This window comes from Schistocerca cancellata, chromosome 1 (assembly GCF_023864275.1).
Source record: "Schistocerca cancellata isolate TAMUIC-IGC-003103 chromosome 1, iqSchCanc2.1, whole genome shotgun sequence".
NCBI lineage: Eukaryota > Metazoa > Arthropoda > Insecta > Orthoptera > Acrididae > Schistocerca > Schistocerca cancellata.
The window spans coordinates 273,844,924-273,872,238 of record NC_064626.1 but is presented as its reverse complement, the minus strand read 5'-3'; the positions used below and the strand labels follow the sequence as shown (position 1 = coordinate 273,872,238).

At 38.2% G+C, this 27,315-nt stretch overlaps 1 pseudogene; it reads left to right on the top strand.

The window, feature by feature from the left end:
• Nucleotides 1–408: 408 nt before the first annotated feature.
• LOC126169535 (organic cation transporter protein-like) lies at nt 409–22,298 on the top strand (annotated as a pseudogene).
• The last annotated feature ends 5,017 nt before the right edge of the window (nt 22,299–27,315 follow it).

Genomic DNA, 27,315 nt, shown 5'->3' with positions numbered 1-27,315 from the left:
TCAAAAACTGTGAAAACATTTATTTCTGACTTATTTACTTTCCACTTAAAAATTGTGATTTTTACCAAGTGAATGTGTGTTATTAATGTGTTGTTAACAATATTAGGTGTGAGAGGTGACTTTTATGTCACAAAGCTGTTATCATAAGCGAAAAAGAATAAAAGAAAATGAGGGAAAATACTTCACACTTAATAAAAAATCAAATGATTTTGCATGCCTACAAGCAAAAGAACATACACTGACTCTATGTAGAGTAATTTTTACTTCAGACAAATATACAGCACAAAAACAGCTTGACATATGTCATGCTTTTTTAAAAATAATATTTAATGTTATAAGACGGTTGTCAAATTGTGATTGCTATATTCTATACAGAAAATAGTAGTTAACAATTTTTCACTTTCGCGCATGTGCCGTCTTCCTTATGAAATGGAAAATAGTACATATGTTTTGGCACCTGAGGTAATTAATATGACAATTCCATGGGATACTGCAGCAAAGAGATGGTCATCTTGTCAGCGGTTAGATGCAAATTTCACCCAAGAATATTTTGATGCAAGATTACCAACAAATAACACTGTGCATTGTGACAGTTGGATATAAGACACGACGACTTACAAGAGCAGTGCCGTAATGGAGGTTGGTCAGTATAATTTATGTCCTTATGTAAGAGATCGTATAGCTTTCATGACTATTTATTCTGCAGTGAGGGAAAGCAATATGGTCCACAGATTTTAGAGGCAGAAGAGGTGCTGCACCAACTTTTTTGGCATTTTTATAAGAGTGATGTAATGTGAACACGTTGTCCACTGATTAGTGACTTGGAAAATGTTGGTGCAGTCAGCACAGCTGCCTGTGGTAAGTGATGGCTTTCTCCCTCACTGTAATCTGTATACGATTACTATTGATTAATAAGCTTTGACTTTTCTTTCAGTTTAACCTGGTCTGTGAATATGCATGGTTAAGTGCAACTGCTGATTCAATGTTCATGGTTGGAGTTCTTCTTGGCTCTATAATATTTGGTGACTTGTCAGACAGGTAAATTGATGAAGCTGTGGGAATATAATAATTAAGTGCACTACATTAGTATTATTTGACAATATAATGTAATTGGATGGATAAAAAAATCTACTCCCCAAGCAGCAGCAGAACATGCATATAAAGAAAGATTTTACTTATGCAAGCTTTCGAACCAGTGGCTCCTTCTTTCTGCAGAAGGATTGAAGAGGAAGGAAGAGGGGTGAAAGGAAATGAACTCTTTCTTTCTCATCCTGTCTGGTAAGTCTCCCCTGACCTGGGGATCTCGGTGACTTTCCTGAACTCTACCCCTTTTCCTATACATCTCCAGTTCCTTTCCCTTCTCCCCTCGCCCGCATCTCGTGGTCGTGCGGTAGCGTTCTCGCTTCCCGCCCCCGGGTTCCCGGGTTCGATTCCCGGCGGGGTCAGGGATTTTCTCTGCCTCGTGATGGCTGGGTGTTGTGTGCTGTCCTTAGGTTAGTTAGGTTTAAGTAGTTCTAAGTTCTAGGGGACTTATGACCACAGCAGTTGAGTCCCATAGTGCTCAGAGCCATTTTTTTTCTCCCCTCTTCCTTCCTCTTCAACCCTTCTGCCAGAAGAAGGAGCCCTGTCTCTGAAACGTTGCATAAGTATAACCTTTTTTATACATGTTTTTCTGCTGCCACTTGGTGAGTAGATTTATTTATCTACCAAATTACTTTACATTGTCAAAAATTGATTATTTTCATTGCTACATTAGTATTAGTTGGTGTGATGTAGAGGAAAAATTCTTCCATGGTACTAACATGACTGAAATAATATACTATATTGCCTTTATCACTACTCTTGTTGTTAATGTGAGTGATAATTGTGCAAAAAATGTAAAACATAACAAATATGAAGGAAGCTGAAGTGTATGTTGTATCTGTTCAATCAATATCAGTTATAATCTGCCACCCATAGTGCACACAGTTTGAATGTGCTGAGTGAGGTTATGAAGTGGTCAAAGTGGAAGTCAGGAAGTTTTCTTTAATAAGACTAGAGACTGTTATCTTCTTTTTGATTATTGAAACTGACAGTGTACCACTACTGATAAACATTGTGTCAACAGGCAGTTGGTGTTAACTAAAAAATAGTTTGTGCTTGGTTTAAAAAAACTGTGGGAATTTGCATATATTACTTTCACTCATTCGTTCATCTTGAGCTATATATTTTATCATCATAGAGAACCTTCAAGGATGTGGAACAAGTCAAAGAACATGTTCCTATGACATGCAGAGTGGACAACTAGCATGATGTGAATTTTAAACATTGAATTTGTAATTGGGAGAACTGGTTCATGAATCTGAGTTCTTTATTGTTACATAAGGTAGCTCCAGGTACGTACCAGAATAGTACCTAATGAAGTGCTATGTTGCATTCCTTTCCCCAGTGTTGTCAGAACTACACTCCTGGAAATTGAAATAAGAACACCGTGAATTCATTGTCCCAGGAAGGGGAAACTTTATTGACACATTCCTGGGGTCAGATACATCACATGATCACACTGACAGAACCACAGGCACATAGACACAGGCAACAGAGCATGCACAATGTCGGCACTAGTACAGTGTATATCCACCTTTCGCAGCAATGCAGGCTGCTATTCTCCCATGGAGACGATCGTAGAGATGCTGGATGTAGTCCTGTGGAACGGCTTGCCATGCCATTTCCACCTGGCGCCTCAGTTGGACCAGTGTTCGTGCTGGACGTGCAGACCGCGTGAGACGACGCTTCATCCAGTCCCAAACATGCTCAATGGGGGACAGATCCGGAGATCTTGCTGGCCAGGGTAGTTGACTTACACCTTCTAGAGCACAATGGGTGGCACTGGATACATGCGGACGTGCATTGTCCTGTTGGAACAGCAAGTTCCCTTGCCGGTCTAGGAATGGTAGAACGATGGGTTCGATGACGGTTTGGATGTATCGTGCACTATTCAGTGTCCTCTCGACGATCACCAGTGGTGTACGGCCAGTGTAGGAGATCGCTCCACACACCATAATGCCGGGTGTTGGCCCTGTGTGCCTCGGTCGTATGCAGTCCTGATTGTGGCACTCACCTGCACGGCGCCAAACACGCATACGACCATCATTGGCACCAAGGCAGAAGCGACTCTCATCGCTGAAGACGACACGTCTCCATTCGTCCCTCCATTCACGCCTGTCGCGACACCACTGGAGGCGGGCTGCACGATGTTGGGGCGTGAGCGGAAGACGGCCTAACGGTGTACGGAACCGTAGCCCAGCTACATGGAGACGGTTGCGAATGGTCCTCGCCGATACCCCAGGAGCAACAGTGTCCCTAATTTGCTGGGAAGTGGCGGTGCGGTCCCCTACGGCACTGCGTAAGATCCTACGGTCTTGGCGTGCATCCGTGCGTCGCTGCGGTCCGGTCCCAGGTCGACGGGCACGTGCACCTTCCGCCGACCACTGGCGACAACATCGATGTACTGTGGAGACCTCACGCCCCACGTGTTGAGCAATTCGGCGGTACGTCCACCCGGCCTCCCGCATGCCCACTATACGCCCTCGCTCAAAGTCCGTCAACTGCACATACGGTTCACGTCCACGCTGTCGCGGCATGCTACCAGTGTTAAAGACTGCGATGGAGCTCCGTATGCCACGGCAAACTGGCTGACACTGACGGCGGCGGTGCACAAATGCTGCGCAGCTAGCCCCATTCGACGGCCAACACCGCGGTTCCTGGTGTGTCCGCTGTGCCGTGCATGTGATCATTGCTTGTACAGCCCTCTCGCAGTGTCCGGAGCAAGTATGGTGGGTCTGACACACCGGTGTCAATGTGTTCTTTTTTCCATTTCCAGGAGTGTATACATGTTCCTCAAATACACACACATACTCTCTCTCTCTCTCTCTCTCCATAGAATATGCCCAGCACAGAAGTTGCAGTTTTGATAATTTTTTACTTGTGTCACAGAATGACCACTTGTCACAAAATAACCACTTAAAATGGATTTTTTTAATGAACTTTTCAGATTTGGGCGGAAACCAATTTTCTTCCTCTCCCTTGTCCTGCAGATAATTGGTGGCATAGGAGCTGCAGTTCTGCCAAATTATTCTTCATATGTTGCAGCTAGAATGTTGATTGGTGCTACTACTTCTGGAATGTTTTTGGTTGCCTATGTTATAGGTAAGCATAAGTGTTAGCCAGTTAAATTACAAGAATTTTTCACATATCAAATGGCAGCACACACTCGGATACACACAAAAAAGATGGTTTAAAAGAACCAAGAATCCTTCATTTGAAACAAGAGATGAAAAGGTTGAGTATATTTATGCCTTTGCAACCAGCTGGAAAGTAGTGGCCTTTTCTATTTTTCTGTAACTGAAGTTAACTTTTAGGATAATTTTTCTTAGAGATATTTAAACTGTAACTGAATCTCCTTTCCCTTCTTCCCTTTCTTTCCCCTCTCTTCCTCCCTGATGAAGGAACATTTGTTCCGAAAGCTAGGAATGTAATTTTCGGTTCTGTTTTATGTGTATCTATCGGCTGTACTGAGCTGAGGTAAGTACTGGCCAGCCACTCTATCTCTTTGTTAGTATTTGTTTCACATCTTTATATGAGATTTTCCATTAATCAATTATTTATTAAGTTGGTCTTTGAAGACTAATTAACAACTACGTCAGCATCAGATATTTCTCATGTGGTAACAACTGTGCTTGTACTGCATGTAAAATGCTCTCTCTCTTATGATTTGTATTTTGATTTAGTCTACTATTGATAGGTATTTGGCACATTTTGTTCACTTTTACCATTGTCAGCATATGTTGTAGTGTCTGTTATGTGCAAGTACTACTTACCCAATATTTAGAGTCTTCTTGAAACTTATGATATTACTATTTTTTTTTTTTTAAAAAAAAGAAATTTCCAACATTTGACTATTAATTGTGTACTTATTTTTCATGACCAAGATTTCAGTTTTGTAGCCATTCCCAAGTGCATGTTGATTAAATGGTAAAAATGTCTGACCTGGCTGTGAAATGTTGTCATCGTCAAAACAAATTTCTGGTCTTATAGACTAGTTGTATTATTACAGGATGTGAGTACACATCGAAGATGTATAATGTGACTGACAGTGTGCACAATGAATATCAACAGCGAAGGAAAAGACAGATTGCTACTTACCGTAAAGAAGACAAGTAAAGTTGCAGACAGGCACAATTAGAAGACACTTCCCTAAAGATTTCGTCCACAGCCATTACCATAAAAGACACACACACACACACACACACACACACACACACACACACACACACACATGACCACCAACTCCAGCATCTCGGGCATTCCGGCTTTCTCGTGTGTATGTGTGAATGATTTGGTCTGTCTTTTACTGATAAAGGCTGTGGCCGAAAGTTTTATGTACGTGTCTTTTAATTGTACCTCTCTGCAACTTGACATGTCTTCTTTATGGTAAACAGGAATCTGTCTTTTCCTACATTGTTGATATTCCTACGTGGGGTTTTGATTGGTTGATTGTACACAATGAGAAACATTAACATAGAGTGTGATGTATTTAACAGCTAATGTATTTCTGTGACCTACATTCATCCCTTCTGTTCGTGGACCCCAGAGTGATGAATGCTTGTCACAAGAATATATTAGCTATTAATACACCATACTGGGTGTTAATGTTTCTCATTGTACACAATGTAAGCCATAATATTATGTATCTTCGATTTTTACTCCTATCCTGTAATACAACAGCTGGTCTATAAGACCAGAAATCTGTTTTTTGGTGATGATATGTCTCAGACAGGTTAGACATTTTCAACATTTCAACATGCACTTGACATGGATACAAAGCCAAAATCATGTTTGTGAGAAATAAATCAACAATTAACAGTCAAATGGCAGAAATTTTTTTCAAGAAATTCTATAATGAATGAAAATTGGAATTGCAGCCAATAATATTTCCATAAGTAGAAATGACTATATCCAAAAGCTATGTAAGGGTTATGCACACATTTCTCATCAAACTTCTCTGATAACTAATAATAATCTTACCTTTAGTGATTTTAAATGACATTAGCCCCCTTAATAGTGCAAAATTTCAAAGTTTGTGTGACAAGCAAAAAAAGTGTATCATCTCTGAATCTTTCAGAGAAGAACATTATTTTGAGAGGAGTTACGATGAAAACACAGTAAAGGTAAAAATATGAGCGTCATTTCATAAGTCATGGCAACTATGGTATATTAGGCGAACATGAGACATTGCCATAATCACAGTAAATACATTCAAAAGATCATGGCAGACTTTACCAAAATCAACTGACAGTTTGCGACCACATGTGGTACCAGTACCTGAAACATTCACTGTGAGGTTGGCCATGTTACAAGATGGATCCTCCCGCACCCACCCTGCTTACCACACCTTAGTCGGGTGTGATTATGACCACATCCCACAAATGAGAAAACCACTGCATGAGAGGCGTTTTGCAAACAAGGTGAATGGCCTCAGGTCATCTCGGCGACAGGTGGCATACATTAGTCGCAATGAAAGTGGCATTCAGTGCCTTCCCCATCTTTGGAAATGCTGTTTGTATGCACTGGCGGACTATTTTGAAGCACAGTAATTGATGTTGCTTCATTTATGATCCTTTTGAACTCATACATAATAAATTCAGACAGAGTTACAAAGTGTGTGCTTCAGTTCAACCTTTACCACAACCTATTGTATAGGAACCCTGTTTTATGTTGCCGTTTTATGTTGGCATTCAGATACACACTGCCATAGTGGTTCCAGCGCAAATCTTGGAATTCTCATGTTGTTGTGTTATCGCAGGATATTCCTTAGTTGCCATGACTTATAGAATGACCCCTGTAGAAAAGTCAATGCTCTTGAATTGTTTTTGAATTAAAAGGACACCACTCCCTGAGAAGTATAAATGTTGAGTCATCAGTAGGTGCAACCAAAAAGAAGAAAACTTCTTAACTTTCAGAGTAATCTGTCTTGAGCTTTTTTTTTTTTTTTTTTTTTTTTTTTTTTTTTTTTTTTTTTTTAACACACACACACACACACACACACACACATGCACAAGCATATGCATACTGGTGTGTGTTAGCATGTGTTGCAAGGGTAACTACCATCTGTGTAGTTCAGAGAAGCTGGTGATGGAGGAAAGAATCAAAATGGCCCAGGTTGTGAAGCAGATTGAAATTGAGCATGTTGTGCTCAGCTGCATGTTGTGCCACTGGGTGGCATGATGTGCTCAGAAGTACTTTGTGCCACTGGGTGGCACAACATGCAGCTGAGCATAACATGCTTAATTTCAATGGCTGCTTCACAACCTGGGCGTGTGGATCCTTTCCTTCACCATCAGCTTCTCTGAACTCCACAGATGGGAACTACCCCTTTGCTTCTGTTACTATCCTGGCCTCAGTCTCTGGAAACCCATGGTTCCCACATCCTCTCTCCTTCCCCCAACCTGACACCCCCTCCCAATTCATATCCCCACCACCTCTGACAACTGAGCATCACAAGCCTAGCCCATGTACCTGCCACCACTCCCATCTGCATTCTTGGCCAGCAAACTCACTACCTTCCTCCAAGCCAGTAGCCACCCACCTCCAACCCCTCTCCCTGCCTCTGACTTCTCTCCCCTTCTATCTCCACCCCACTTGACACAACACCCACCACAATCTAGTCCACCTGCCAAAATGCAGCACTGGCATTGTTCGTCCAGCTGGCACAATGTAGGGGCATAGGTGTGTGTGTGTGTGTGTGTGTGTGTGTGTGTGTGTGTGTGTTGCTCTAGCTCAAAAAAGGATTACTGTGAAAGCTAGCAAGTACTTTTTTTTTTGTGCCTATCGGCAGCTCAATGGTTTTGATTTTCAGTGAGTGGTCTCCTATAATTCAAAAGTATAAGAGTATTTACACTCTACCAGAGTTTCCTACAACCAATATAAAAGACAAATATGCAAAAAAGAGAATAAATCTCACTCTGAATTGGACACCAAAATAAAACCACAGAAGAGACAGAAACAGCAGAAGAGCATATTCAAAAAAAAATTTTTTTTTTCACTTAACATGTTATTTCCTATAGACTCCATCACGAGAAGGAACTCTTGAAGATGTTGAATGAGTGAAAACACACTGCAGCTTTAAAACTGCTTCTGTAATATACACTGGCAACTCAACTGTGATTAATGACAGGCCACTTTTGTTCTGTGTGTAGACCATTCATTGTCTTAGATTCATCCAAACTAGTAACTTAATAATTAGTGGAAAAGTGACTATTAAAAATAAATAAATTTCTGGTTATACTATCCTGCTACCATTCTTCTATTACTCAATATTTAAAAATCATGTGAAAATCTTGATAAATTTTTGGAGAATAGCAATTAAAAATTTCCATTATTATAACTTTGCAGAAATTAGTAACTTTATACTAATAAATTAATTTTTAAGGTTCATTCCAGAATCAGTCCGATGGTTACTCACAAAAGGCAAAACTGATGAAGCCAAGCACTTGATTCTCAAGGTAGCCAAGCAGAATAAAGCAGATGTTCCAGATGATGTCCTGGACAAACTACTACAAGAAGAGAAAATTCAGGCATGGACTGCAGCTGCTGTTCAAAAGCCATCTCTGCTGGATCTAATGAGAAACAGCAATTTAAGGAAGAAATCATTAAATGTATTTTTCCAGTGGTAAGTTTTACATAACCATGGCAAATCATTTTCAAGTAAGACAATGAATGTAATACTTATCAGTGGTGTCTTGTACTATATGAGGACTGCAAGAAGAGGTCACTGACGGATTAGCTGTATCAGTACCAATCAAATGCTATCACTGATTATTGACTGCTTTCTGGTCACTCCCAACATATTGTATCATCTGTGTTAATAAAAAAATAAATAAACACAATAATAATTCATTAAAAGGCTTGGTTACTGACATAATTATTTAAAGAGACATCAATTGAATGAATTCTTTAAATATGCTTGAAGTTAAGAGACATAGCAGATCCCCGTCTCAGCAAAGTTTGCTAAAATGGCTCTCCCAACAATAAGACTGATATCATGAAGATGAATAATTGACAGTGTTACCCATTTAGATGCCTGTCTCCACATTAATATTTATATGTGCACAGGCACATAACTGCAAATAAGTAGGATTTGCCCTTAAACGTTTAAAAGATAGGAATGGTGAGTGCACTCAGATACAAAGTGACTGTAAGTGAATTACTCAGAAAATAAAATTTACTGGGTTTGATTCTATATGGAATGGGTCTGCTTGGCGACTGTGTTTATTAAAATTGAGAAACATACAGCAGTCAATTTCTAATAATCTGTTTGTTATGTTTATGCAGTAAACAGATTATCAGTGATTGATTGCTATACATTTCTCAATTTTAACACAATTAATCTCCTTTTTATTAGCTTTTCAGGTATAGTGCACTATACAATGTGTTTGCGTCAGTGCCTGTGCTCCTGACCTGACACTATAGCCATAATCTAAAATTATCTATAATAAAACCACTGTACAGAGCAGTGGTGGATATTGTGCAGTTTGTTCTGATGCCTATGCCAGAAGAAGAAGGAAGCAGACAGTAAAAGCTGAAGATTGACCAAAAGAATTGAAGAATGTAATTCCATCAGTGATTGCATAAAAACTGGCTGTGTCATCTATCTCTGAAAATGTGTCTCTGGACACAGATACAAGTTTATTTAATTTTTTCGTGTTGATATTGCAATGCCCCTAAGGACTACGAGAATCACATTTGTTATTTACATAGAACTTCAACATAAACACAACACATTGAGTTCCTTGTACAATGCTGGTAGCTCTTGTTTAATGAATGGAAACAGCAACAATTACTTCACAATGAATTGTCATATTCATATAAATTTGTTTGTCCTACAGACAAAATGAATGCATTATGCATTGTAACTAGGAATGTAGAAATTGTTGTACTTTGTAGTGTATGTATGAGTATATAGCTAACAAAATAGTCACACATGGTCAATACTTATCATCATGACTGTTGAATTACGCAAAACTGCTCTACAGACAAAATAAAAGATGTTACACAAAAGTTGCAGTACTGTAACAGTTGGTGTAATTACTTAGTGTACCAAGCTGAATTGTTAAAAACACACACACAATGATTGTGTGCATCTACTTCTGAATGTTTTGGTTTGATCTTTTGAAATGGCACGATTTTCAATATGAAACTGAAGATAAAAGCTGGTGAAGCCTCCTTAAATTTTCTTTCCTCAGAACTTGCTATATCAGAAAATATCTACATATTTTGTACATCTATAAATTCATTTTTTACTACCCATACCATTATTATTGTTATCATCATCATCATTATTATTACTGGCAGCTGTAGTAAAGTACTTCCAGGATTAATTTTATTGGTTCATAGTCAGTATTATTTACTTGCATTGTCACTATAGACACTCAGATTGAAATTGTTGTTTCTCAGGTAACTATGATAAAATAAATGTACTGTATATATGAAACTCTGGTCTAGCGTAAGAGAGGGCCTGATGGCCTAAGCAGATCAGGCAAAATAAATAAAAATGTATATTGCTCATTCCCTTACAATATTTCAAGAGGTGCAGGTAAAAAATATTATGCAAACTATTTAAGAAGAGGTGAATTGTGGGCTACAAAATATTCCACTAAATGACCAAATGAATATCATGAGGTGAGTGGATTTCTTTTCAGGTGTCATCACCCTATTCTTTTCAAGCATCATCATCCTAAACTGCCCATGAGGAACCGTATTTGCCTCCAACTTTGTGCTGCCAATGAAAAGGTTAGTGCCTAATCTGTACTGGGTATAGTAGCAACATTAGACTGTAGCTTTGTACCTGGTCCAACTTGCTTCATAGAAGTACCAGTGGGCCAGACGAATTGTTTACTGAAATAATACATGAGCTGTCACTCTCTATCAGCTAATTAATTTTGTTTATGTCTTTTTCTATTGTGGTAACTTCTTTTACCACATATTCTCACTATTCTTTGATCTCTTAGATGACAGAATCTTTTACATTACTAACTTCTATTGTTAAGGTTTGGGTTCTTAATTTGTGCATTCTTTTTGTGTGTTTAAGTTTTGTGGAAATAATTTTGCTGCTTCATTTGTCAATTTCCTTCATGCATGCACAGAGTGCAGACCTGCCTCATGCTTGGTTGGGGGAATTTATTTTCTATTGTCTGGTCAAGTTTTTCTTCTTTTTCTGGCAACCAGCTGATAATTTCTTCTTTCATTGACTGCTGGTAATGACTAATCTGTTCAGTTTTTCCACCACATGCAATTTCATTAACTTGCATAGCTAAGTTCCCTTGTACTATGGGCAATTTGTTCTAAGCATGTACAAGTTTTTAAATTTGCATTATTAATCCTAATTTAGTATGTCCTTGCATTTGTAGGACAGTACTCTTCACTTCTGTCAGGTTTTTAAGAGTTTTCTCAACATCTCACCAGTCTGACTAGTGGGATTCATAACTGATTGCTGAACATCAGAATTAGACTCCATTATGAATATTAATGAGATAAAAATTAAAATGTACTAATAAATAAATAAATTAATTATCTAGCTACACTAGCACATAAATATATCTTATCTTTTTAAGAAATATTCTCACTGTTGCCAGATACCATGTAATGGCATCCAACTATAAAATGTAACAGATTAGAAGTACTTTGTCTATTAAAAGCCTGACACAAAGGACTACTATTATTAGTTGTGCTATGATTAAACAACAATGTTGAGCAGCGGAAGCTACTGTGTAAGAGCACAAGAGCATGTGAACACCCTAAATTTTGACACTTTGCGGATTTATTGGTTTCTTTTTCTTTGAATGCTTTCAAACATAGATGCTGTAATTTGAAAGATATGGCACTTAAATCTACCACGTTACTGCTGCTCTAGACTCCATGACACTTGGTATCAGGGTTGAGAGAACACCTTTAGCTGTGCACATTTTAAGGAGGTTTTGCACATGCTCAGCTTGCCTTACAGGCTAAATATATAGGGATTTGATAAACAATGTGCACAGTTGACATTGTGCACAGCTAGCCCTTGCCACTCAACTAGAAGTTTATGTTGGTGCCACCAGGCCGTAGCACACTGAGGCAGACTTCTATTCCCATTCACTTGGCATAATTCCTGCTAGATGATAGCTCATTCCTCAGGTACACTAATTCACTCAGTATGTAGTGAAATTAGATCAGACATCAGGCTATGTTAAAGTCGTACTGACAGTAAACCTATTTTGTGGATTTCTGAATGGGTTATAGAATATTAAGCTATGAGTTTTATCATACAGTAATCCATTTGAGGCAGTGACAATCATTAGGGCTAAAGCACATCACTGTTGATTGTGAGATTATAGCATTTATTCATGCTTCTGAAATCTGTTGATCTTATGATGAGTCAGGTTTGCCTGTGCTGTAGGCCCACATTGTGTATCTGAAAAAAATTCATGAAAAGCTGTATCACTGGTTTCTCTGGTATTCATTTAAATATGGGATCGACGGCCATGTGCTTTAAGTCCTTATGGACCTGAGTGCCTCATTTGTATTCTAGTCAAGCGACTGTGTTGGTAGACATTACTACTTGAGTTTAATCATTTCCACAAACGACAGTCTGTGTTTGTGCTGCACGAATTAGCTCTTGTGCACAATGAAAATATAAACTATGTTGAATCTATTTTAAATGCTAACAGAAAAGTATAGCTGTGAGGATGGGCCATAAGTCGTGCTTGAGTAATGCAGTCGGTAGAGCACTTGCCCGCAAAAAGGAAAGATCCTGAGTTCAAGTCTCGATCCGGCACACAGTTTTAATCTGCTAGGAAGTTTCATATCAGCACGCACTGTGCTGCAGAGTGAAAATCTCATTCTGGGAACATACAAGTAAATTATCAGGAAAAATTAGTCACCAAGGAACTGCAGCCTTCAAAAACAGATCTTTTGATTCAGGGAGTGATGAAATCAAATGAGCGTGACTACAAGTGAACATTTAACAAGGGAAATGTATAGAAGAATATCTGATTTTCCAGCCCGGAAATAAGTTCGTGAACATACATCAGTGAGGGATCTTGATCTTGTACATTTGTCCCCCCCCCCCCCCCCAAAAAAAAAAGTCCACAAAAACAATTATTTCTTTTGTTAGATAAGTTGTGCATCTCATTATTATTATTACTGTTATTATTATTATTATTATTATTGTTATTGGCAGTGGCTGTAGTTGTATAAACTTGTTGATGAGCATAACTGTTATACAGCAGATGCTATTAATTTCACAGACCCAAATGTAACTGAATCTGAAAATTTGAGAACACTCAGAATGTATACTTACATGCTGCTATTGATGCTGAGATTGTTTTTCTGAAAGAAGTGCTGCACATAGAAAATTTTGAAAAAAATTAGTACTTCTGCTCTATTCAGAAAAGTAGCCAGTGATAAAAAGAAAGTTTTAACTTTTTTTAAATCAACAGAAGCTGCCATGTGGCACATCTGGAATTGTCCCTTTTCCTTCCGTTCTGCATCTCTCCATCCACTTGGTATTGTTGGAATCAAAATTTTACCCATTAAATGACAATAATACATGGATTAGTACACAACAATCAAGTGGCATCCATACAAATAAAAAAAATTAAAGCAATAAATACAGTAATAATAATAATTGCTTGAAAGCTATGATTGCTGAAATAATTATTTAAAGAGATGTCTCTCTTTAAATATTCTTGGAGCTATATGAACATAACAATTTTGAGTTTCACCAAAGATCACTAAAATGGCTCTCTCGATAATAAGATGTGACTTTGTGGAAATGAATAATTAACATTGTTGCCTGCTTAGATGTTTGCCTCCCACATCAATATTTATAGGCAGAAGCCACATAATAAGAAATATGTAGAATTTTTTCCTAGAATTAAAAAAGAAACAGGAATGATGAGGGCATTCAGATGTGGAGTTAACTATAAGCAAATTACATATAAAATATAATGTACCTTATCTTTTAATAGTTTCTCTGGTAGGGTGCACTGTACAATGTGTTTATGTCAATACCTGTGCTTCTGCTCTAACTGTGTAGCCTTAATCCAAAATTCACGTACAATAAAATAGCCGTACAGAGCAATGGCAGAACTGTACAGTTTACTCTGATGCCTATGCAAAAGGAAGCAGACAGAGAAAGCTGAACATCAGTTAAAAAGTGAAGAACAGAATTCCATCAGTGATTACATAAAAACTGTTTAACTGTCCTATATCTCTGAAAATGTGTCTATGGATGTAGATAAAAGTTTAATTAATTTTTGGTGTTGATATTACAGTATGCAGCAGACAACACTGTTTTTAACTTACCTGCATTTACGAAACCCAGACACAGGGCATTAATAATTTCTAAAATCTTATATGTAGTAATCGTATTTTAAATCAATATATGTATTGATATGTTAGATGCATTAAACACAATGTTGTTTGCTGGATTAAGTTGGTGCACCAAAAAGCAGTCAGTACTGGTCCATATTATTCATTTTATATCAGTTCAGTCACTCCCTTCAGCCACCTTGCTGGGAGTCTTCTTAGAGTGCAAGTATAAACTGTGATGAGGACTTCAGTGTATAAGAGAATAACTTTAATTAACAAGTATTTCCATTACTTGTGTCAAATCCTAAAGTTAATGTACTGGCCAGCAAATCATTTTTGTTACAAGTTATAAAAAAGTAATTGAAAAAATTAAAAATTTGTGCATATCCTAGATAAATCTGATGGATGCAAACAACTACAGTACCAAAATAAACCACCAAATGCTGAGCTCTCACAATTAACCAGTTTTAGTCGGTGTTTTTAAATAATACATGTGATGGAGTTTTTAGATGTTGGTTTGTCCTTTAGCTGTGTCAAAAAACGCGAATGAGAAGGTTGCTGAAGTATGTTTGTGTCATATTATAAGGATGAATCAAATATAAATGATCTTTGAATTGAGTGTCTACTGGGCACGCTAGAATTTCATGGCTTTTGGGTGTGTGAGGAGGGATTTTTGGTTGGAAGTCTGCTCCCAAGGTGCCTCACTCTCTCCATGTTCAATTAACATCACAACAAACAAAAAAGAGGTGCATCACATAGCTGCAAAATGTGTCACAATAAAATTTATCATGAAGGTGAATGTTAACGTTAACAATATAAGGAAAATATAGATTGCTACTTACCGTAAAGATGGCACGTTAAGTTGAAGACAGACACAACAGAAAGGCAGTTACACATTATATACATATGGTGTCTGTTCTTTTGGACATGCCTGAAAGAACAGACCCCACATGCATACAATTAAAGTGAGGGTGGCCAGTGGTCTCTTCAGTGAAGATGTACACCAGGCTTGAACTATTATGGGAATTGGCTAAATGCCATGAATAATGAGGATAATGGGCAAGGGACTCTACATTAGCAGCATGTGGATAAGATGAGAATTTGGGTCTGACGGGAGGCCTGCTAGGGTAGTCTGTGCAACTGCAATGACCACTGTGTCTGGATGATGCAATGGTCAGTGCATCTGCATATTAAGTAGGAGACCCAGGGTTGAATCTTGGTCCAACACAGCCAATGTCTGCAATTTCTTTGTGACTTACACATTAGTTTTCAGCCAAAGCCGTCTTCACAATAGGAAACACACACACACACACACACACACACACACACACACACACACACACACACACACACACACACAAGCAAGCACACTTCACGCACACATCCGGTCCGAGCTGCCAGAGATGGTGGTCATGTGTGTGTGAGGGTGCTTGCTTTATGAATGACTGTTTGTGCATATCCTTTTATGATGAAGTCTTTGGCTGAAAGCTAATGAGCAAGAGTCTTTTTGTTGCACCTGTCTGCAACTTAATATGTCATCTTCATGGTAAGAAGCAATCTACCTTTCCCTTGCATTGTTGATATTCCAACTTGAAGTTTCCGTTGTTTGAATGTTAAGTTTGATGTTTATTTTTCAATTTACTCCCTCGTTTTTGGGAAAGAACCTTTCCATAACCCCCAGTGAGATACTGATATAATGAAGAAAGAACAAGAGCATGTCGGTTACATGACCCACTGGCACTACAGCACAGAACCTTAGGACTGCCTATGAACTTGATGAAGGCAGTCAACACTTAACTGTGCTCATAATCTCTGTCACATTTTAGGTGTGTTGGTGAGCAGTCAAGTCATTTGGAAGGGGTTGGCAATGTGCAGAGAAATAGGTTATTGTGTTATGATTTTTTTAAATTTTATTTACACGTCAAGTTCCATAGGACCAAATTGAGGAGCAAATCTCCAAGGTCATGGAACGTGTCATAAAAGTAATAATAGAAAAGTAAAATGTTTATGAACCCAAAAATAGTCAATCCATAAGTTTAAGTAAATGCAGTCGACAATACAACAAGAATCAGCTTAATTTTTCAAGGAACTCCTTGACAGAATAGAATGAGTGACTCATGAGGAAACTCTTCAGTTTTGATTTGAAAGCACGTGGATTACTCCTAAGTTTTTTTGAATTTGAGTAGTAGCTTATTGAAAATGGATGCAGCAGTATACTGCACACCTTTCTGCACAAGTGTTAAGGAAGACTGATCCAAATGCAAGTTTGATTTCTGCTGTGTATTAACTGAGTGAAAACTGCTTATTCTTGGGAATCAGCTAATATTGGTAACAAGAAATGACAGTAAGGACTATATATATTGAGAGGCCAATGTCAAAATACCCACACTAGTGAACAGCGGTCGACAAGAGGTTCGTGAACTTACACCACTTATTGCCCTAACTGCCCGTTTCCGAGCAAAAAATATTCTTTTAGAATGGGAAGAGTTACCCCAAAATATAATATCATGTGGTACAAGCAAATGAAAATAAGCAAAGTAGACTAATTTTCATGTCAAATGATCACTCACTTCAGATACCATTCAAATAGTAAAAGTGGCTGCATTAAGTCTTTGAACAAGATCCTGAACATGGGCTTTCCATGACAGTTTACTATCTATCTGAACACCTAGAAAATTGAACTGTTCAATTTCACTAATCATATACCCATTCTGTGAAATTAAAACATATGGTTTTGTTGAATTGCATGTTGGAAACTGTAAAAACTGTCTAATGTCTGATTTTGAGTGAAGATCAAAAAGATGCTGTAATTGAAATTTCTTACACCTCTGATACAAAGGACAAATAATAAGATGAAACACTTTTGGTAAAAATCATTATGTTTAATGAAACTTAGACACAGCATAACAGCACTGAAAAAAAAATTGATCTGTGTAGAATAATGAAGGATCAGGCACAGGGTACGGGCAGAGGGTACTGATGAAAATCAAGCTATGGCTGTCTAGTGGTTGATTTCCTTCAGAAATATTTGACCATTAATGCTGCAATCTTCTTTATCAACTTCAGGATTCCTGCTGGTCAAAAACATGGAGTGACCTGATCAGAAATGTGCTGCTCTTTCATGACATTGCCAAGCCCAACACTGCAGCAATAACACAACAGTTGTTGGTTTCTGTGCACTGGACCACCATTCAACAACAACTTTGCTTGAAAAGCTGGAGGAAGCATTGCTCATGTGACTTGACAAAATCCCAGCTTTAAACAACTTGATCACATGTACCACAAGCTCTAGGTCTACCCTTTGTTGCAAATATCCTTCCATGGATTCTTGCTGTATTTCTCAAAGAGGCTTTCCAATCAGTAATATTTCCTAGCCCATTCTTATTTGACTCCTGTTCCCATTCCAATAGTTCATGTGTAACAACATTATGAGAGTGTAGATACAAGAGCTAGACCTGTTCCATGCAACTACTTACAGAAGTGAAGCAGGACTGTTTGACAATAATTTAACTACCCATAATTTGATCTGATTGAGATTCTAATTTCCAGTTTGAATATATGATTTAAAAATTGTGAATTGTATACTTTTTTGGCAGTCATAAGTTTTTCTCTCAGATTTATTAAAAATGTAATTTTAACAGATCAATTAAAGCTATTATAATTATTATGTTGAACAAAACAGGCTAAAACTCTGCTTACATCAAACAAATTCAGATAAAGCATCTACTTACTTGTGCATTTTCAACTTTTCACAGTGTAATGAATAGTCCATTAAATTTTGGGCATGCAGCTGCACAAATAAAATTTCTTCCACTGATATTTCAGCTGCTTACTGTCCAGCCATCCTCAGAGTAAGTTGCAAGACTTACTTTCTTGAAACTGACAGCAGAAACAGATAAACTGATAGACATTTAGAATTAATGAGTATTGTAGTCCTGAAAAGCGGAAAAAGTATCCTTTTTGAGTTGTTGGCACATTACACATTCATAGTGGCACTGTATTGCACCCCCAGCATGAGATGTAGTTATTTTCTGATTAGTATTATCTTCAGTATACTAGTAGATACTGATAAAAATATTTGCCTCCTCGCCTTGAACAACACAAGATCTTGTCAATGGGAGAGGAGAGATTAATTATCTAACTGATGCATAATAGTCCGCAAAGAACTGCACACTGCAGTCATTCTTTCTCACTAGAATTAAAGATGAACATGATTCAATAATGCCGATGGCTATAATTTTCAACATTTGTTTCTGAAGTGTTTGGTTTTCCATTAGTGGCACCCAGCACTCTTTCCGGCTAAGTGCTGAATGATACCCAGTGTTCTTGTGATGTTGAATGTTGGGCTGACTTATCTGGATGTCTTCTGATTCAAGGCATTTCCAATGACAAGCAGCCTTTGTTGTCATTTATCTGTTACCTGAGGAAAGTTATGATGAGCATTCTTACCTCACTGGTAGGTTTATCATCAAATAATGCTGTATGATTTAGACTCTTTTGTTTTGCTGCATCAATCACTAGGCTGTATGTGTTTTCTATCAGCAAGTACATTAAGTCAGATATTTGTAATGTCAGCAAACTTTATTTTCTGTAAATAATGACCTTTTTTTGCATGTTGAATATGCTTTTCTGACTGTTAGTTTGGGTCCTGCCAAACATGTCTAAAGAACACTGGGAACCCAATGTGCTGCTAGAATTTTTATTACACTCATGTTAGTAGTAGTTTGGCAAGTTTGTGCCTAGGGTTTTCACTAGGTGAAAAAAGGTTTTGCACTGTCTAGAAGTATATGTAGCATCTCCACCAAATTTAACAGAGCCTTAATTGTAACAAAATACAAATTGTAAGGTATAATGTAGTTTAACTATTGTTGAGGTGCCCCATCAGGTAGAGGTAAATGATTCTCTGTCCACACTGATTCAATATTTACATAATGTTTGTATCTGTGTTTGTGTTCTCAGCTGCCTTAACTGAAGTCATTAAAATTGAATGTGAAGTGCGCAGGTTACGCACACAGATTGTGATTTGAAATGTTAAATATTGGCAACAGTTACAAATCTCACAAGAAGAAAGGCTTCTCTCTGCTGTAGATGTATAACTACATTTAGATGCGCAGGCAGAAGTTCATTTTACCAATGTGTGGATTAATAAAGAGAGCATATCCACATAATTACAGTATGTTATTGTTCAGATTCAACTTGTGACTAGTATATATGTCCATGCATACTTTACCTTTTTTTTACAGGTTTGTCATAAGTGGCACATATTGGGGTTTGTCATGGAACACATCAAATCTTGGAGGAAATGATTATCTAAATTTTTTCATAGCGGGTGCAGTAGAGTTTCCAGCAAATATAATTTTACTGTTTACTCTGAATAGATGGGGTCGTAAAACATTGATGTGTGGAACAATGCTTCTAGCTGGTGCTGCGCTCCTTTTAACACTTTTTGTGCCTCATAGTATGTATTTTTCTGTATTTTTTAACAGAATAATGTAGAAAAAAGAAAGCTGTTGTATGTGTGGATTCTTGCATAGTTTGTTCTTATTTTCATCACTTGGAGTGTGTGTGTTTAGGGCCTGGAAAGAGGGGTTATGATGCCAGTTTCTTGCATAATTTGTATCATACTGATATGGCTGAGAGTAACATACATTAACTGAATCAATTTCGTCATCTGATGATAAAGACTGTTCTCCTAAATGTGCTGAAAGGATAAAACAGAAATATCTAATTTTATCATGTTTTAAATTTTTCTTGTTACTTCTGTCATGACTGATGAATAAGTAAATATGGCTACTTGGACACATAAATAAAAAGCAAATATAAGGTACTTATTTTCTGCAATGAAAATCACTTTAAAGTGTCACAAATGATCAACACAATGCGTATAGGCTGCCAAGGCTAATTTAATCATAAAAAAACTTATTTCTTTGCTGTCTCATGGCCTTAGGGTTGAGTTGCAGTGGCCACAAATTTTTGCACACAAGCACACGTAAGTGGAAATAAATTCAGAATATTTTTAATATACATTTACTGACAGAGTACGTATCAGATTATCATAGCTCCCATGAAGACAAGGTTACACACACTTTTTCTTAATTGCTAGACCTGACCTGATGTGCACAAATGTATAGTAAAGCCCAGTTAGCCAAACTCGGGTCAACCAAAATACGGGTTATCTGAAACAACTCCAAAAATCACAGATAAAAAAAATTACTGTACTGACAGAAAAAATTTGAGGCAAGAGTGTGCTGGGCTGTGGTTGGTGGTTGGTGGGAACAGGTGAACACCTGACCCTGAGTAGCTTCCCCACCCACCGACTCACCAGTCTGAACAAACCTACACTACCAATAGTCGTGCATTTGAGTTGTTGTTTATTTCTGTTATATGTTTATTTTTGTGCTGTGCTGCAAACTATGAAGAACAGTATTAGTATACTGTAATCGTAAAACTGTAATTTTAAATGTAATGAAGAACATAAGCATTGCCTACAAAGAGATTTTTGAATTCATTCAACCTTCAAAGCTTTCATAAATATGTACAATACAAAATACTGTAGTACATATTACAAGTTCATGGCTTAAATAAAAAAAAAAGTCATCTGAAATGGCTTACTCCCCTTTAGTTTAGCTAACTGGGGCTGTACTGCAGTCATAAGATAAATACTTCCAGAAAAATGACATTAAAAATGTTTTGAATAAAAAGCTTGAGACTATTTAATAAATGATGGCTGGAATGCATTTATTGGAAAACTTGAAATCAATAATAATAATGTGATTAAGATGCTCAGAAAGAAGATTAAGAAGTTTGGAACATGGGAGTTAGTTTTAGAATGGATGAGACAAACAGTTTCATATGAAATCTTAATCATGATGTACCTATTTTCTCACTGTCATCTATATGACCCTTCTCTGATGCAGCGTCATAGCAACTTTCACATCCAAATAAAATGAACATATTTTTATGGATTTGGTTTTTAATGCTTTCTAAGCTTATATAAATATAATAACACAAGCTTAAAGTATGAATTTTGATGTCTAGTCATAAAAATTAAAATGGAGAACAGCAGATAAATCATGTGTACTGTGATCGAACAGACCATGGGTGTTACGTTCAATCAACAAATATCCTGGGAGAAACTGGAGAGCTACATCCATATTGTGTGTGTGTGTGTGTGTGTGTGTGTGTGTGTGTGTGTGTTCGCACGCTGACACTTGTTGATGGCCCAGCATTGAAATCTGCAGCAATTTGCAGAAGGGTTGCACTACTCTCACCTTGAACAACTCTCTTCAGTCATTGTTGGTCCTGTTCTAGCAGGATCTTTTTCTGGCTGCAGTGATGTTAGAGATTTGATGCTTTACTGCATTCCCGATATTCATGGTACACTTCATCACCAGCTCAGAGATGCTGTGTCCCATTGCTCTTGTGCCAACTACAACATCACATTCAAATTCACTTAAATCTTGATAACCTGCGATTGTAGCAGCAGTAATGGATCTAAGAACTGTGCAAGACACTTTTTGTTTTATATAGGCATTGCTGATCGCAGTGGTGTACTCTGTCTATGTACATATCTCAGTATTTGAATACACATGCCTATACCAGTTTCTTTGTTGCTTCGGAGAGAGAGAGAGAGAGAGAGAGAGAGAGAGAGAGAGAGAGAGAGAGAGAGAGAGAGAGAGAGAGTCTGTCTATATATTGATTATATATTGATTAACTGCATCTTTTCACTTTTAGATATGACATGGCTGATAATTACATTTGCCATGATTGGAAAGCTTGGGATATCTACAGCATATGGTACATTGTACATATTCTCAACAGAACAGTTTCCAACTGTTATTCGTAATGTTGCTCTCGGTGCTAGCTCAACATGTGCTAGAGTGGGAGGCATACTTGCACCATATGTTAATCTTTTGATAAGTAAACTGATGAATTTCTCTGCAATAACCAGTAAGAAAGAACTGAAGAAGTCTGTTGTTATAGCTGTAAAGTCGGTTTTCAGTATGTCAGTGCAATAATTTTGTCTACAGCACTGTTTTTGACTGAAATAATTAAACCTTTCAAACTTAAGTACAGTCAGTTCCACAATAAAGTGTACACCATTATCTGTATGAAATAAAACACACTATTATAAAAATATGTTTACATGAAAATACATGTTATTACTAACTGCACAATTACCTAATAGTTAATCCAACTGCTGCCATTATCAATTATAGCTTGGCACATAAGCCCTCTCTCTGGTAGATCATCCACATTTCCAACCTCTAAATATCATTTGACCTATTTTGCAATGAATTTCTTTGACACTCTAAGAATTTTAGCAGCAGCTCCATATGACATCTTTGGTCCCTTTGGATGATTCACAAGGAGCACTGCCTTGTGACGCTTCAGGTATTTTGCACTCATTTTAAATTTCAACTGACAAGACTAAACATTCAACTCTCAAACTGTTTATCTAACTGTTTATCTGTACTCTGTGCAAAAGTGCATTGATTACAGGTTCGAGACCACTACCAGAGATGTTTCTGTGGATATTACATTTAAAATTATGATGTATACTTTCTTGTGAAACTGACATGCATATTTTTACACTTGTCCAGCATACAGCAAGTATAGTTATGATGGTATAGTTTTAATTCTGTAGATATAAACCCAGCCTGCCTTGGATTAAGTTTTACTTCTTGTTGTTGTATATTTTTCAGTCAGTAAAAAAGGCCAGTAATGAAAATACTCTGTGCATTGTGATACACATTGAAATATGTTTATATGTTGTTGCTACCTGCATGTGCTGGTTACACAGCAACATTTCTTGCTTTGCTTTTCTGATATACGTAGTTAAGCATTTATATCAGTTTTGTTATCCATTTCTGACCATTATTTTTTTGGTCGTGGCCGTTTCGTCCACCTTTAGTGGAGATTGGTTTCAGTCTCATTTAGTTACTGTGTAGTAGTGCCTGTCTTGGATTATGCGAAGTTCAGAGCCCTGCTAGCCTATATAGAACCACAGCAACTGCTTGATGTTTCATAGAAATGCAACCTTTTCATTTATTTTGTCGGAAGATGGAAGACTCACAGTATAACTGTGTATTTTTTTGTTTGTCCAAGAAGCCATGGTGCAGGATACTACACCAAAAGTGTTAAACCATTTATATGGATATAGATTTTAGGGAAATGTACTTGTTTAGACTGTTATTGAAGTAAATCCTCTCAGAGTCTGGAATACACTGATAACTTATGTACTTAGCTTCCCAAGAAATTCTTGCTTCTGCTAAAGATGAAGAGTAAGTGTCAGATAAAAGTTTTATTATTTTCACATCCTAAAAAATATTCACCAGTACCATACTACAAAAATATTCACGTCACTTAGAAAATGTATCCACACTCCATAAAAAAAAGTAAAGTAATCATCAACACAAAGATTAGTTTTAATAGATATTATTTCTCTACATCTTATTGTAGGTGAAATACTCTTGCCTTCTTCTTGATGTATTCAGATGTGTTCAGTCAGTCATGTATGGTGCAAAATTTCTGATTGACATGGTATTTAGTCTGTGGTACAAATTAGCATTTTTAGACATGCAGAGCTTAGCAAAGATAAAACTGATATTAGGTGGCAAAAAAGAACCATTCTTACTTGTTTTTGTATTAATTTTTACTGTGCAAAGGAAAAGGAGACATTGCTACTCACCACATAGAGGAGACACTGAATGGCAGACAGGCACAGTGAGAAAATATGCTAGATATTATTAGCTATCACAGTATTGGTTATAGCTGTCATGAAACATCTAGATGAATTCTTCCTAACCCCCCCAGAATCCCAAACTTCTCATCTGGTTCCAATTCACTGATGACATCTTTATGACCTGGACAGACAGGGAGGATGTGCTTTCCTCATTTTGCCAGAACCTCAACACCTTCTCCCCCATTTGCTATCAATTTAACTAAATATGTAGGAATTACAGTAATTAATGAGTTAAATTGGAATTATCATTTAGGTAATGTTGTAGGAAAGTTGAACCAAAGATGGTGTTTTATTGGCAGAACACTAAGAAGACACAAGTCCACTAAAGAGACTGTCTGCAGTACGCTTTTCCATCTTCTGCTGGAGTACTGCTGTGCGGTATAGGATCCTTACAAAACAGGATTAACAGAGGACATTAAAAAAGTTCAAAGAAGGGAAATTCATTTGGTACTGTCATGAAATAGGAGAGAGATAGTCACAGATATACTACATGAATTGATGTGGCAATCATTAAAACAAAGATGTTTTTCACTGCGGTAAGATTTTTCCCAAAATCTCAATCACCAACTTTTTCCTCTGAGTGTGAAAATATTCTGTTGAGACCAACCTACATAGGGAGAAATGATCATTGTAATAAAATCAGAACTTGCATGTCAGGTTTAAGTGTTAGCTTTTCCCATTTGCTGTTCGAGAGTGGAACAGTAGAGTAGCTGTGTGGCTATGGTTTTATGAACCCCTGCTAAGCACTTCAGTGTGAACTGCAGAATAGTCATGTAGAAGTAGCTGCTTCATCTGGTCCTCCTTAGCCCAACTTTGTTGATGTTGACTTCCATCTCAAGGATGGCTACAACAGTATCTTCATCCACATCAAAGCTACCAACCATCAACAATACCTCCATTTCGACAGCTCCTACACATTTCACACTAAGAAATCTCTTCCATAAGCTTAGCCACCATTGCTCATTGCATCTAGTAATGAGTAGTCACTCTCCAAATATGACAAGGGTCTCACTGAGGCCTTCACATATTGAAATTACCCTCCCTGCCTTGTCCAGAAAAAAGTCTCTCATGATTTGTCTTTCCAGTCATTTGCCATCCCCAAGATACTGTCCAGTCACAGAGGAGCAACCTCTCATGACTCAGAATCACCTCGGACTGGATCAACTGAATCATGTTCTCTGTCAGGATTTCAGCCACCTTTTGTTATCCTCTGAAATGAGAAATATCCTCTTTTCTATCCTATCCACCCCTCCCACAGTGGTATTCCACTGCCTACCCAACCTACACAATATCCTTGTCCATCCGAATTCCACACCTGCTCCCAACCTCTTGCCCCATGGCTCATATCCCCATGACAGACCTAGATGCAAGGCCTGTCACAGCCATCTCCTACCCCATCAGAGGCAGAGCCACCTGTGAAAGCAGCCATGTGAACTATCAACTAAGTTGCAACCACTGACCGAGCCGTCTAAGGCGCTGCAGTCATGGACTGCGCGGCTGGTCCCGGTGGAGGTTTGAGTCCTCCCTCGGGCATGGGGGTGTGTGTTTGTCCTTAGGATAATTTAGGTCAAGTGGTGTGTAAGGTTAGGGACCGATGACCGTAGCAGTTAAGTCCCATAAGATTTCACACACATTTCAACATTTTTGCAACCACTGAGCCTCATTCTAAGTGGGCATGACCTGTAACAAGCTGGGTGTCGACATTAATGGCCACTGCCAGACTGTGGTCAAGAGATAGCTGGAACACTCTGCTGCTGAGCATACCACCCAACTCAATGTGCTTAACTTCAACAACTGCTTCACAGTCTGTGCCATATGGAATCTACCCATCAACACCAGTTCTCCTGAATTACATAGATGGTAACTCTCTCTGCAACATATCCTTCATTCTGTAAGCCACCTGGTTTCGACTATCACGTGCTCCACCTCCATAACCCCTTCTGTGCTTGCGCTCCACCCCTACACACATGCCTTCTGTCCTGCCAGTGCACCTGCATAATCATTTTTCCTTCTCGATTTCTCGAGAAATCTTCCTTTAGCCCACATCCCACCAGCACAGCCTCCCAATGCTGTGCCTAGCAAGCAGCTCTCTTGTCCTCACTACATACTTGCATGCTCACACAGGCAGCACTAGTGTTCCATTACCTCTACCCTGCTATCTCACATCCTCTCCACTCCATGCCTCCTCTGTTCTGTATCCCTACTACCAACACCAACAAAGGTCACTGCTCACCTCATGCAGTCGCAGTTGAGCCTTACCACAGATGGTAGTGACTGTGTGTGTGAGTTATGCATGTGTGAGTTTTGTTTTGTCTGTTTCTGATAAAAGGCTTCATCTCGTAGCTAATAACATCTATCAGCCTTTTTGCACTGTGCCTGTCTGCCATTCAGTGCCTCCTCTTTGTGGTGAGTAGCAGTATGTCTTTTTCATAATATTGTTATTCCAGCCCAGATTTCCCATTGTTTGATTCTTCACTGTACAAAACTACACATGATAAATGCCACTCTTTTTTCCAGGCTGAATACTGGCGGCCACTACCTTTGGTGATATTTGGTGCTCTATCTTTGGCAGCAGGAGCTACTGCACTTTTACTCCCAGAAACAATGGTTGGTTGGTTGGTTTGGGGAAGGAGACCAGACAGCGTGGTCATTGGTCTCATCGGATTAGGGAAGGATTGGGAAGGAAGTCGGCCGTGCCCTTTCAGAGGAACCATCCTGGCATTTGCCTGGAGTGATTTAGGGAAATCACGGAAAACCTAAATCAGGATGGCCGGACGCGGGGTTGAACCATCGTCCTCCTGAATGCGAGTCCAGTGTCTAACCACTGCGCCACATCGCTCGGTCCCAGAAACAATGAATCAGAACTTACCAGACACTATAGCAGAAGGAGAAAATTTTGGAAAGTAAGAATAAATGATCCAGTTTTACTGTGCCCTTAAGTGACTGATGTGCAAAATTTGTGAATTCTTTTGAATATTACAGTCCTTTGTTATTTACTTGAACGTTATCTCTGTTAACCATTTCTGTCAGAAAATGAGGCACTCTACAAATCACATGCTGAGGTACACTTTCAACAGCTCTTCCCAGCCACTGTGGCCTTGGGCTACCATGTAACTATTCAGATGTTCCTCTAAGAGTTTAAGAACATTTTGTACACCACATAACCCCTTAGTATGTTTCTA